General features: G+C 41.6%; 1 protein-coding gene across 2 annotated transcripts in view; it reads left to right on the top strand.

Annotated features, from left to right (window-relative positions):
- The window catches only part of MOSMO (modulator of smoothened), a 75,302-nt gene that overhangs the window by 37,791 nt on the left and 25,316 nt on the right, over positions 1 to 12,195 (top strand). Inside the window, exons 2-3 of one of the 2 annotated variants that reach the window (XR_015154649.1) lie at positions 2,022 to 2,121; positions 5,511 to 5,891. The exons of the other annotated variant lie outside the window; for it this stretch is intronic. The gene's annotated coding sequence lies outside the window, so the exon portion shown is untranslated. The remainder of the gene's footprint in view (positions 1 to 2,021; positions 2,122 to 5,510; positions 5,892 to 12,195) is intronic. 2 annotated transcript variants of the gene reach the window in all.

The following is a 12,195-nucleotide window of genomic DNA, read 5'->3' as shown; positions in this document are numbered from 1 at the left end:
ATTAATAAGTTCTGCAGTTTTATCACCTGTGTAGTTTCATGTGTCCATGTGCTAGACTTAAGAGGAAAACCAAAAGAAAATTTGATCTTGTGGAAGAAGATCTCGATCTTGGGGAGAAAGAGCCCTCAAGAAGAAAGAAATGGTCAGCAGTGTTAGCAAAGTAAAGTTAAATTAGTTTTAAAGATATTTTTAATAGCCTTGGTGAAACATTTTAGTGAAGTGGTAGAGTAAGAGCCTCATTCATAGTGGGTTGAGAAATGACTAATAGGTGAAGTAAGATAGCAGTGGAGATGGAATTTTGCCAGTGAAAGGGAGAGGGAGGTAAGTTAAATAGAAAAGAATGTGGGGTCTGGGGTGGGTCAGTTTTAGCTAGAGAAGAGTTGAGCTTATCTTGATGGTACTAAGGAGTCAGTAGAAAGGGAGGGGTTGATAATGCTTCAAAGAGAAGGAATTCTTATTTATTTTTTGCTGCACTAGGTCTTCGTTGCTGCACACAGGCTTTCTCTAGTTGTGGGGCGTGGGGGCTTCTTTCTAGTTGTGGGGAGTGGGGGCTTCTCTTGTTGCAGAAAATGGGCTCTAGGCTCACGGGCTTTAGTAGTTGTGGCACACAGGCATGTGGAATCTTCCCCAACCAGGGATCAAACCCATGTCCCTTGCATTGGCAGGAGGATTCTTAACCACTGGGCTACCAGGAAAGTCTGAGAAGGAATTCCTGTTTGAGTAAGGATCCTGATGATACAAGGCAGAGTGGTAGATAGCATAGCAGAGGGATAGACTTCAGGAGACAAGGTACACTTTCCTTTGTGACAAAAGGAAAGGAAGTAAGAATCAAGCAGATAAAGTTAATTTCTAGATATGATGGTAAAAATTTCAGGGAGTTTACTTCCAGTGGCTTATATTTTCTTTGCAGTGTAATGGAAGGTATCATTTGTTAGGAGTGAAAAGGGGATGATAAGGTTGGAAGTTTTAGGAGAGTGGAAAAGGTTGAGATAGCCACTGTAGAGAGTGGGAGAGAGTGAGCTGGGTAGAAAAGCAGGAAGATTTCTAGGTCATAATGAAGGCCTAGCTGGGCCTATGGGACATAAATTTTTTTAATGATCCCAGTCTTCTGATTATATATTTTTTCCTAGTAGAGTTCAGCAGAGTAAGTGGAGATGTGGGAAAAGGAGATCATTATGTTGATCCAGGGTTGGAGTTTTCCACATGACATTGAATTGATTAAGCATAGTTGTTTAATAGACTTTTAAATCAGACATGTCTCAGTTTTAATCCTATTTTGACCACTAGTGATTTCTGAAGATTACTTATGCTTTTCTAAGCCTCAGTTTCCTAATAATTAAATCAACACCTAATCATATCAATTTTCTAATCATAATAATGCCTCTCTCAGTGATAAGGAATAAAAAAGACAAACAAGTAAGTCCCTTAACACATAGTTTGGCACATAAGTGTTAATAAATAGCAGCTTTTATTGTTATTTGTGGGCCAGTCCTGTCACTTACTAGCTGAATGATCTTAGGCAAGTTTCTTTCCTTTTTATTTGTAAAAAGGACATGACAATACTTGTTGGGAATATGCATTCAGTTGGGTATTTTTTGAAGGGAAAAGAATACAATGGCAGACATATCCTATTCAGCACTCAGTAACTTTGAGTTGAAGCAGAATCTGTAGATTTTTAGAAAATTAAATTGGAAAGTTAGGTGGGAATTTTGGCCTTTGTTTTATAATTAGTAGATAGCCTGTAAAAATTAAGAAAGTAATGATTGCATTTACAATAAAAGCAAAAAGAACAATTAGCAGAGAGATAACATGAAAGTGGTGTTTTGAGGAAATTAATCAGTCATGTGATAGGATCTAAGCCGGATACCAGCCTTTCACAGAGGCCTTCCCTAACCACTCTGAGAATCTAAGATTTGCTTCCTCTTCTTCTTTAACCCCTAACCCCATATAATTTTCTAGGATTATAGTGACATTTGTGACTATCTACAATTCTTTTTTTTTTTCCTTTCTCTCTCCACCAGGATATATTCTTCATGAAAACAAGGATGTTCTTTGCCTTACTGCTGTATCCCAGTACCCAGAAGAGTGCCTTGCCCACAGAAGGCATTTAGTAAATATATGGTGAATAAATGAAATAGAAGGAGGGACTAGAAGAAGAGGAACTAGTTAAGTTATTAGAATAATTTCAATATTAGAAGATCTAGATACAGATGATAGTAGTGTATATGGAAGGAACAAACAAAAATTGCAAAGAAAGAATAATTTTTAATATATTAGAAGGGACAGAATGAGGCAAGCAACAGGATAGTTTCATGATTTCCAAAATGGTGATTGAAGCAGTGACAGTTTCATTATTAAGAGTGTCTGCATTCATCTCCTTTCACAACTTTTTATGTCCGATACTTAGGACAGTGCCTAGCATATATAGTGATGGGCAGTAAATATTTGAATGAATGAAGAAAACCGGGAAATCAGAAAGTTACCTCTTATATGCATTGTGTGTCTGAAGTAATAGTAAGACACCCAAGCAGGTAGAAGATGAGGCTAAAATTCTGTAAAGAATTAAAGGCTTTGGGATTTATGACATTTAAGGGGGAAGATGCAACTAAACAGAAGAGGCAGCCCCAGAGACGGAAGAACACCAGGAGTAGGGTTTCAGGATGGCAAAGACAGAGCCAGGAAGAAGGACGTGCCAGTGTCACAAGCTACAGAAAAGCTAAAGAAAATGAGGACTGGAAAAGATCTTTGGATGTAGAAACTGAGAGGACAAGAACGATCTTGGAAAGAACAACCTACATAGAGCAATTAAGTGAAAATCATGTTACAGAGGGTGTAAGGAATGAGTTAATGAGATAAATTACCCCTCCTCTCCACCTCCCAGAGCTGAAGGTAGAGAAGTGGTAGTACAGTGAATAAGAATCCTCCTGCCAGTGCAGGGGATGAGGGTTTGATGCCTGGTCTGGGAGGATTCCACAAGGCTCAGCGCATCTAAGCCCATGCGCTCCAACTACTGGAGCCTGTTCACTCTTGGGCCTGCAGCCACAACTACTAAGCCCATATGCTGCATCTGCTGGAGTCCACTCGTGTGACAGAGCCTGTCCTCCACAACAAGGGAAGCCACCGCAGTGAGAAGCCTGTGTACCATAGAAAAGAGTAGCTCTGGCTCATTGCAACTAGAGAGAGCGCAACTAAAAATAAATAAACAATTTTTAAAATAAAGGAAGAGAAACAGTGTGGCAGTCTGAATACTCATTTAAAAGAAGTATAGTTTGTTTTGTTTTTTTTTTATATAAAAACATAAACATTACATTTGTAGAGAGAAGAAAGATCCATAGTCTAAGACAGTTATCAAATTTTAGTGTGCATAAGGACAACAAGAGGATTTTACTGGGACTTCCCTGGTGGTCCAGTGGTTAAGACTCTGCATTTCCACTGCAGGAGGCACAGGTTTGGTCCACTGTTCGCTGGTCAGGGAACTAAGATTCCACTTGCCTCATGGCGAAAAAAAAAAAAGAGGATTTTCTTTAAAATGTTCCATATAAGGAGAATCTGATTCAATAGGTCTGAGAACCAGATAATCAGCATTTTAAAACAAGTACCCCCTCCTTGTACTTTCCTGATGGCTCAGCAGTAAAGAGTCCACCTGCCAATGCAGGAGACATGGGTCTGATCCCTGGGTCAGGAAGATACCCTGGAGAAGGATATGGCAACCCACGCCAGTATTCTTGCCTGAGAAATCCCATGGACAGAGGAGCCTGGCGGGCTACAGTCCATGGGGTCTCCAAAGAGTCAGACATCACTTAGCAACTAAAGAACAATGACAGCAAACCCCCTCTACACCCCCCAAGGTGCATACATGCACCATTAAAGAGATGCTGATATGGTTAAATACTAAGACACTCTGGTCCAGGAGGCAACTGAAGTCAAAAGAAAGGGTGGGAAGGAAATTAGGTAAAGGTTAAGCTTAAAGAGATGGGAATACCAGACCACTTTACCTGCCTCCTGAGAAACCTGTATGCATGTCAAGAAGCAACAGTTTGAAATGGACTGGCTCAAAATTGGGAAAGGAGTATGTCATGGCTGTATATTGTCACCCTGCTTATTTAATTTATATGCAGAGTACGTCATGCAAAATGTCAGGTTGGATGAAACACAAGCTGGAATCCAGATTGCCAGGAGAAATACCAATAACCTCAGATATACAGGTGACACCACCCTTACCGCAGAAAGCAGAGGAACTAAAGAGCCTCTTGATGAAGGTCAAAAAGGAGAGTAAAAAAGCTGGCTTAAAACTCAACATTCAGAAAACTAAGATCATGGTATCTGGTCCCATCACTTCGTGACAAATAGATGGGAAAACAATGGAAACAGTGACAGACTTGATCTTCTTGGGCTCCAAAATTACTGCAGATGGTTACTGCAGCCCCAAAATTAAAAGATGCTTGCTCCTTGGAAGTAAAGCTATGACAAACCTGCTGCTGCTGCATCTAAGTCGCTTCAGTCGTGTCCGACTCTGTGCGACCCCATAGATGGCAGCCCACCAGGCTCCACCGTCCCTGGGATTCTCCAGCAAGAATAGTGGAGTGGGCTGCCATTTCCTTCTCCAGTGCACAAAAGTGAAAAGTGAAAGTGAATTTGCTCAGTAGTGTCTGACTCCTAGCGATCCCATGGACTGCAGCCCACCAGGCTCCTCCGTCCATGGGATTTTCCAGGCAAGAGTACTGAAGTGGGCTGCCATTGCCTTCTCCTATGACAAACCTAGGCAGGGTATTAAAAAGCAGAGACGTTCTTTTGCCAACTAAGGTCTGTCTGGTCAAAGCTATGGTTTTTCCATTAGTCATGTATGGATGTGAGAGTTGGACCATAAAGAAGGCTGAATGCCGAAAAAATTGATGCTTTTGAACTGTGGTGTTGGAGAAGACTCTTGAGAGGCCCTGGGACTGCAAGGAGATCAAACCAGTCAATCGTAAAGGAAATCAACCCTGAATATTTATTGGAAGGACTGATGCTGAAGCTTCAATACTTCAGCCACGTGATGCAAAGATCTGACTATTAGAAAAGACCCTGATGCTGGGAAAGATTGAGGCCAGGAGGAGAAGAAGACAACAGAGGACAGGATGGTTGGATGGCATCCCTGACTCAATGGACATGAGTTTGAGCAAGTTCTGGGAGATGGTGATGGACAGGGAAGCCTGGCGTGCTGCAGTCCATGGGGTTGCAGAGTTAGACAGGACAGAGTGACTGAACAACAGGAAAGCTTTGGGAGGGAGGAGTTCATCTCCTTTCAAAGAAATCGGAAGTTACATCAACTATACACAATTAAAAGATCACTATGAAAATTGCTGTTAAGCTCTTAAAACAACAGCAACAATAACAAAAACACACAGGAAGAGGAAGTATAGAGAAATTCTGAGATTATGCACTGAGCTTCACAGATGTTTTCAGGTGAAAACGAGGGCAAATGTGGTTGCTTCATTTACATGACCTCGGTTTTTTTTTTTACCTTTAAGTGAGAAGAAACTTCATCTACTCTGGCCAGGCATAAGAGAATTTGAAAAGAATGGAAAGGTCCAAAACAGCTGCTCTGGGAGATGCAACAGACTCGCCGAGGAGGAATTTAAGCCCCTCTGAGGAGCATTGGGCCTCAGTGTGTAAAGAAACACTCAGTGCAGGAGACACAGGAGATGTGGGTTCAGTCCCTGGTCAGGAAGATACCCTGAAGGAGGGAATGGCAACCCACTCCAGTATCCTTGGCTGAAAAATTCCATGGACAGAGGAGGCTGGCCGGATACAGTCTAAAGGATGACAAAGAGTTGGACACCACTGAGCGGCTAAACATGCATGCACAAGCAGCATTAGGCTTCTGACTGGTGGACCTGACAGTTTTCAAAGTAAGAAATAATCCTAAAAACATGTTTCTTCTCTTGATAATTCATCATGACTCTGTCATCTGGAGATTTACTTACACCTTTTTTTAATGCTTTTAACCTATCTCACTTCATGGAATAATAAACTGCATATACAGAGTAATTTATAAGTATTTAAAATTTACCCTTCAACTCAAAAGATAGTTCCTATATAATTTTCACTCATAATTACATTGATTTTCTCCATACTCAAGTTTTTATGGACTTTGATCACAATTCATATGGTGCTTGCTGGCATTTTACACATGGAGGGTCTTTATTTTCACCTGAGCACCAGAAGTTACCAAGTGAATGCAGGGCCCTGGCCCAGGGCAAAGGAAACCAGTCTGCTCAGCTTTCTCTAGATTTGGATCCGTAGGAATCAGTTGAAACTAAGTGGGAGGAACACCTAGGCACTATGCTGTTTATACTGTATTTAACTTCCTAAATACTTCTAGCAACCCTGTATTATAATGTGTGCACACGTGCCTGCTCAATCGCTTAATCCTTCTTGTGTGACTCTTTGCAACCCCATAGACTGTAGCCCGCCAGGCTTCTCTGCCCATGGGATTCTCCAGGCAGGAATACTGAGTGGGTTGTCAGTTCCTCCCTCAAAGGATCTTCCTCACCCAGGGATTGAACCTGAGTCTCTTGCATTGGCAGGCAGATGCTTTACCACTGAGCCACCCGGGAAGCCCATGTAGATAATAGAAGATCTCTATTTACAAATGAGGAGATAGCCTAAGATGCCTCGATTGCCTCAAATATGTATTCAGTTGAGGTAGGTTTGAGAAATTCTGAAATATCAATTCTCTAAAAATAGTTGTATAGAATGTAACCCCTTGAAAGGGTTTAGTTACCTATTCCCCAAGTTAGGTAGCCAGAAATGTCTTGTTTGTATGAAACATCTTCTCAGTGTTAATAACTAATTTATTAAGCACTTCTGTGTATCACACATTGTCCTAAGCTTTTTATAATATTAAACTCATTTAATCTGCAGTAGCCTGTAAGATAGGTACTCTTTAGCATCTCCATTTTACAGATGAAGAAAGTGAGAGAGGGTAAGTTACTTGCCCGAAGCTGCAGAGCTAGTGACAGTACCCCAAACAGACTTACTATGGCTTACTATGCTGTTAGCCAGTATCCTGTGCTGCCCTTCACTGGCCCTCATGTTAAATAAGGATAGCTTTCAAATAGCTTAACAAGTTATTCTGCATTATCTGATGAACGTATGTTTAATAGCAATAATATAACTAAGTGAAAGGAAAGAATCTGGTGTTTGCTGTAATCTCTTATCACACAGTCAAGATTCTGTCTATCATCTGTAGTTAATTCAGAGTGTGAAGTTTGGGTATTTGAGAAAAATGCCGCATATTTTCTCATGACACTTTACCAGAGTGGGAAAATCACAAGAAGAATAGTATTTGTTTTGGTATTTTTTACCTCCCCTTGTGGCTTGCAGGATCTTAGATCCTGGTCAGAGATTAAACCCAGGCCACAGCAGGGAAACCTCCGAGTCGTAACCTCTGGACCACCAGAGGATTTCCAGAAGAACAATATTTGGACTAGATCTCCCATGACATTTGTATTGGGTTGGCCAAAAAGTTCATTGTTCATTTGTGTTTTCCCATAAGATGTTATAAATAAATTGTATTGAATTCTCTAATGTTGGCTGTGGTCGTTGGTGGGTAGTATAATATTTGGTAACTGACAAAAAAGAATCCACATCATTGCTCACAGCCTTGTCATGGTGAAGGGCCTTGCGTAGCTCAGTGAAGCTATGAGACTTGCCCTGCACGGCCACCCAAGACATACAGGTCATAGTGAAGAGTTCTGACAAAAAATGTGGTCCACTGGAGAAGGAAATGGCAACCCACTCCAGTATTCTTGCCACGAGAACCCCATGAATTGTAAAAAGAGGCAAAAAGATACGACACTGGAAGATGTGCACCACCTCCCCCCACCCCCCCACCCCCGCCCCAGGTTGGAAAGTGTCCGGTTTGCTACTGGGGAAGAGTGGAGGGCAATTTCTACGAGCTCCAGTAAGAACGAAACAGCTGGGCCAAAGCAGGAATGATGCTCAGTTGTGGATGTATCTGGTGGTGAAACTAAAGTCCAATGCTGTAAAGAACAGTATTGCATTGGAATCTGGACTGTTAGGTACATGAATCAAGGTAAATTGGATGTGGTCAAGCAGGAAATGGCAAGAGTGAGAACACATTGCTCATAGCAAACACCCCTTTCCAGCAACATAAGAGCCGACCCAACACATGGACATCACCAGATGGTCAATACCAAAATCAGATTGATTATATTCTTTGCAGCCAAAGACGGAGAAGTGCTATACAGTCAGCAACAATAAGACCTGGTGCTGACTGTGGCTCAGATCAAGAGCTCCTTTTTGCAAAATTCAAACTTAAATTGAAGAAAGCAGGGAAAACTACTAGGCCATTCAGGTATGACCTAAATCAAATCCCTCATGATTATACTGTGAAGGTGACAAATAGATTCAAGGGATTAGACGTGGTAGAGTGCCTGAAGATCTATGAACAGAGGTTTGTAACATTGTACAGGAGGCAGTGACCAAAACCATCCCAAAGAAAAAGAAATGCAGGAAGTCAAAGTGGTTGTCTGAGGAGGCTTTACAAATTGCTGAGAAAAGAGAAGCACAAGGCAAAGGAGAAAAGGAAAGATATACCCGACTGCAGAATTCCACAGAAGAGCAAGGAGATATAAGAAGGCTTTCTTAAGTGAACAATGCAAAGAAACAGAGGAAAACAATAAAATGGGAAAGACTAGAGATCTCTTGAAAATGAGAGATACCAAGGGAACATTTCAGGAAAGAATGGGCATGATAAAGGACAGAAACAGTAAAGACCTAACAGAAGCAGAAAAGATTAAGAAGAGTTGGCAAGAATACACAGAAGAACAATACAAAACAGGCCTTAATGACTCAGATGGCCAGGATGGTGTGCTTACTCCCTTAGAGCCGGACATCCTGTCACGTGAAGTCAAGTGGGCCTTAGGAAGCATCACTATGAACAAAGCTAATGGAGGTGATGGAATTCCAGCTGAGCTACTTAAACTCTAAAAGATAATGCTGCTGAGGTGTTGCACTCAACACGTCAGCAAATTTGGAACTCAGCAGTGGCCAGGATTGGAGGTCAGTTTTCATTCCAGTCCCAAAGAAGGGCAGTGCCAAAGAATGTTCAAACTACCATACAATTATACTCATTTCACATGCTAACTAGGTTATACTCAAAATCCTTCAAGGTAGGTAGGTTTCAGTAGTATGTGAACCAAGAACTTCCAGATACCTACAAGCTGTGTTTCAAAAAGGCTGAAGAACTAGAGATCCAGTTGCCAACATTCATTGGATTAGGGACAAAGCAAAGGAATTCCAGAAAAAAAATCTGCTTCACTGACTACACTAAAAGCTTTGACTGTATGGATCACTACAAACTGTGGAAAATTCTTAGATGGAAATACCAGACCACCTTACCTGTCTCCTGAGAAACCTGTATGTGGGTCAAGAAGCAGCAGTTAGAATGGACTGGTTCAAAATTGGGAAAAGAGTATGAGAAGGCTGTATATGGTCACCCTGTTGACTTATATGCAGAGGGTGTGTATGCTAAGTCACTTCGGTCGTGTCCAACTCTTTGTGATCCTGTGGACTGTAGCCCGCCAGGCTCCTCTGACCATGGAGTTCTCCGGGCAAGAATACTGGAGTGAGTTGCCATGGCCCCCTTCCAGGGGATCTTCTGGACCCAGGGATTGAACCTGCATCTCTTATGTCTCCTGCACTCGCAGGCAGGTTCTTTAAACTAGCACCACGTGGGAAGCCCTACATGCAGAGTACATTACGCAAAATGCCAAACTGAATGAATTACAAGCTGGAATCAAGATTGCTGGGAGAAATTATCAGCAACTCCAATATACAGATGGTATCACTTCAACGGCAGAAAGTGAAGAGGAACTAAAGAGCCTCTTGATGAGAGTGAAAGAGAAGAGTGAAAAAGCTGGCTTGAAACTCAACATTCAAAAACACTGAGGTCACTACATCACTCTACTTAACCCCCTGTATTGCATGTAATTATTTTATATTCTTAGGTTAATCATGTTTCCATTATAGCTTGCAATTGTAATTCAGTTCCATTCAGTTGGTCAGTCATGTCCAACTCTTTGCGACCCCATGGACTGCAGCACCCCAGGCCTCCCTGTCCATCACCAACTCCCTGAGTTTACTCAGACTCATCTCCACTGAGTCAGTGGTACCATCCAACCATCTCATCCTCTGTCGTCCTCTTCTCCTCCCACCTTCAGTCTTTCCCAGCATCAGGGTCTTTTCCAATGAGTCAGTTCTTTGTATCAGGTGGCCAAAGTATTGGAGCTTCAGCTTCAGCATCAGTCCTTCCAGTGAATATTCAGAACTGATTTCCTTTAGGATGGACTAGTTGGATCTCCTTGCAGTCCAGGGGACTCTCGAGAGTCTTCTGCAACACCACAGTTCAAAAACACCAATTCTTCGGCGCTCAGATTTCTTTATAGTCCAACTCTCACATCCATACCTGACTACTGGAAAAAGGATAGCTTTGACTATATGGACCTTTGTTGGCAAAGCAATGTCTCTACTTTTCAACATGCTGTCTAGGTTGGTCATAACTTTTTTCCAAGTAGCAAGTGTCTTTTAAATTCATGGCTGCAATCACCATCTGCAGTGATTTTAGAGCCCAAAAAAATGAAGTCTGTCACTGTTTCCATTATTTCCCCATCTATTTGCCATAAAGTGATGGGACCAGATGCCATGATCTCAGTTTTCTGAATGTTGAGTTTTAAGCTGACTTTTTCACTCTCCTCTTTCACTTTCATCAAGAGGCTCTTTAGTTGGTCTTCGCTTTATGCCATGAGGGTGGTGTCATCTACATGTCTGAGGTTATTTGGTATTTCTCCCAGCAGTCTTGATTCCAACTTGTGCTTAATCCAGCCCAGCATTTCCCTTGATGTACTCTGCATATAAGTTAAATAAGCAGGGTGACAGTATACAGCTTTGACGTATTCCTTTTCCTATTTGGAACCAGTCTGTTGTTCCATGTCTAGTTCTAATTGTTGCTTCCTGACCTGCATACAGATTTCTCAAGAGGCAGGTCAGCTGGTCTGGTATTCCCATCTCTTGAAGAATTTTCTACAGTTTGTTGTGATCCACACAGTCAGAGGCTTTGGCATAGTGATTAAAGCAGAAATAGACATTTTTCTGGAGCTCTCTTGCTTTTTCCATGATCCAGCGGATGTTGGCAATTTGATCTCTGGTTCCTCTGCCTTTTCTAAAACCTTGAACATCTGGAAGTTCATGGTTCACGTATTGCTGAAGCCTGGCTTGGAGAATTTTAAACATTACTAGCGTGTGAGATTGTGCAGTAGATTGAGCATTCTTTGGCATTACCTTTCTTTGGAATTGGAATGAAAACTGATCTTTTCCAAAAGTCCTGTGGCCACTGCTGAATTTTCCAAATTTGCTGGCATAATGAGTGCAGCACTTTCACAGCATCATCTTTCAGGATTTGAAATAGCTCAACTGGAATTTCATTACCCCCACTAGTTTTGTTTGTAGTGATGCTTCCTGAGGCCCACTTGATTTCTCATTCCAGGATGTCTGGCTGTATGTGAGAGAACACACCATCATGATTATCTGGGTCATGAAGATCTTTTTTGTACAGTTCTTCAGTGTATTCTTGCCACCTCTTAATATCGTCTGCTTCTGTTAGGTCCATACCATTTCTGTCCTTTATTGTGCCCACCTTTGCATGAAATGTTCCCTTGGTATCTCTAATTTTCTTGAAGAGATCTCTAGTCTTTCCCATTCTATTGTTTTCCTCTATTTCTTTGCACTGATCACTGAGGAGGGCGTTCTTATCTCTCCTTGCTATTCTTTGGGAATATATACCCATCTGCATTCAAATGGATATATCTTTCCTTTTCTCCTTTGCCTTCGCTTCTCTTCTTTTCACAGCTATTTGTAAGGCCTCCTCAGACAACCATTTTGCCTTTTTGCATTTCTTTTTCTTGCAGATGGTCTTCATCCCTGCCTCCTGTACAATGTCACGAATCTCCGTCCATAGTTCTTCAGGCACTCTGTCTATCATATCTAATCCCTTGAATCTGTTTGTCACTTCCACTGTATAATTGTAAGGGATTTGATTTAGGTCATACATGCTCTAGTGGTTTTCCTTACTTTCTTCGATTTAAGTCTGAATTTGGCAATAAGGAGCTCATGATCTGAGCCACAGTCAGC

Source organism: Bos grunniens, chromosome 25 (assembly GCF_055505025.1).
Source record: "Bos grunniens cultivar Pamir isolate PY7600 chromosome 25, Bosgru_T2T1.0, whole genome shotgun sequence".
Taxonomy (NCBI): domain Eukaryota; kingdom Metazoa; phylum Chordata; class Mammalia; order Artiodactyla; family Bovidae; genus Bos; species Bos grunniens.
Note: the sequence above shows the minus strand (reverse complement) of the source record. Positions and strands in the feature narration are given on the sequence as shown.